Source organism: Amblyomma mixtum, chromosome 2, assembly GCF_055824585.1.
Source record: "Amblyomma mixtum isolate Tamu chromosome 2, ASM5582458v1, whole genome shotgun sequence".
NCBI lineage: Eukaryota > Metazoa > Arthropoda > Arachnida > Ixodida > Ixodidae > Amblyomma > Amblyomma mixtum.
This window is the reverse complement of record NC_143013.1, coordinates 242,455,249-242,456,713: the sequence shown is the minus strand read 5'-3', so window position 1 is coordinate 242,456,713 and position 1,465 is coordinate 242,455,249.

Genomic DNA, 1,465 nt, shown 5'->3' with positions numbered 1-1,465 from the left:
GCTCTGTGGGGAGCCAGCGAGACATGTGCCGCGCACGCCTTTTATCGAAAAAGTTTTTTTTTTTTCTTTCGCATGCCGTCATAAAGAGCAATCAGAATCTTTCGTACAATGCGTCGTTGCATTATCGTAATAACGAATTCAGGGAGTCGAGAGGCGCGAAAGGTGTAACGCGTTTTTACATATTTGTTCGAAGGCAATATATGCTTCCCTGTGAGTGGCGGCGGCTTTTTTTTTTTCCTTTTTTTTAACAACAGGCTAGCCTTCTGTTGTGTGTCTCGTCTCGCGTATCTCGCCTTTCTAACTTTGGCCCAGTGCTCGCTCGATCACACGTCCCCTTCAAATTAGAACCGCGGTTAGCACTTACAGTTAATAAGGGATTGAAGAACGGGAAAACAGAAGATGGGAGGGGTGACGACCAGTAAGCGTACGCCAGAGAAGCGCCAGAGAAGCGCCAGAGTGTTTTTTTCACAACTGGGGTATTGAACAGACGCCGGGGACAACTCAACTGTGCTCAGGCGCACCGGACAGCAGTCCACTTGATATGCTCAATCATTTTCATCTGCAGGGTGGCGCCACGCTCAGTATCATATAAAGACACCCTTATCCTATTCAAATTTATGGGAGAGAGACTTTAAAGCCCTGGAACAGGCTAAACAATGTTCTAATTTATTTATTTATTTATTTATTTACTCTCAGGCCGAAGCATTACAGAGAGGAGTGGGTGGTACACAACAAAAAACAGAACAGGTAACGCAGCACTACAATGTAAAATCAATTACAGCGTTTTAAACAAGTCGGCGTTTGTAATGGAGGCGATGGAAGCGGGAAGGTGGTTCCATTCCTTAGCAGTCTTGGGAATAAAAGAGCGAAGTGTAAGTTGGAGCGACTGCTGGGTACGCCAACTTTGAACTGGTGGTCGCTGCGGGATGAAATGTAAGATGGCGGTACAAGCAACGTATCTCTGAGATGATGGTTTGAATGGTAGATTTTGTGAAATAGGCATGTTCTCGGCTGTGCAATCATGGCTTTTAAAATGGCCATGGCCAGCTGTGCGGGATGATGCTTGTTGCCGCGTTGTTATTCTTTTGAACATGGTTGTGAAACCACCTCCACAGGACGCATTAGCTTGGATAAGAAAAGAAGTGCCGCAGATTACCTTCCTTCAGTTGGGCCAGCAAACGTTCCTGAATTGAAAACTGAACACTAAAAAAAAGTCCCCCTTATTCATTCGCGTGTAACCAAAGCTAAGAAAAACGAAACACCGTAGAAAAGCAAGAGAGCTTATTTTCTTTTAACGAATGGACTCTGGCGCTGGTCGCATCGTCCCATTCCCCGCGGATTTCGTCCCGTTCCTTTTAAGTTATTCCTTACGTCATCCTTACGCACCGGCGTCGTCCACGACGAGCGTACCGGCTGTGCGCCCGTCTATCAGAATGTTTTTTTTTTTTGGTCACAACGGGCGTTG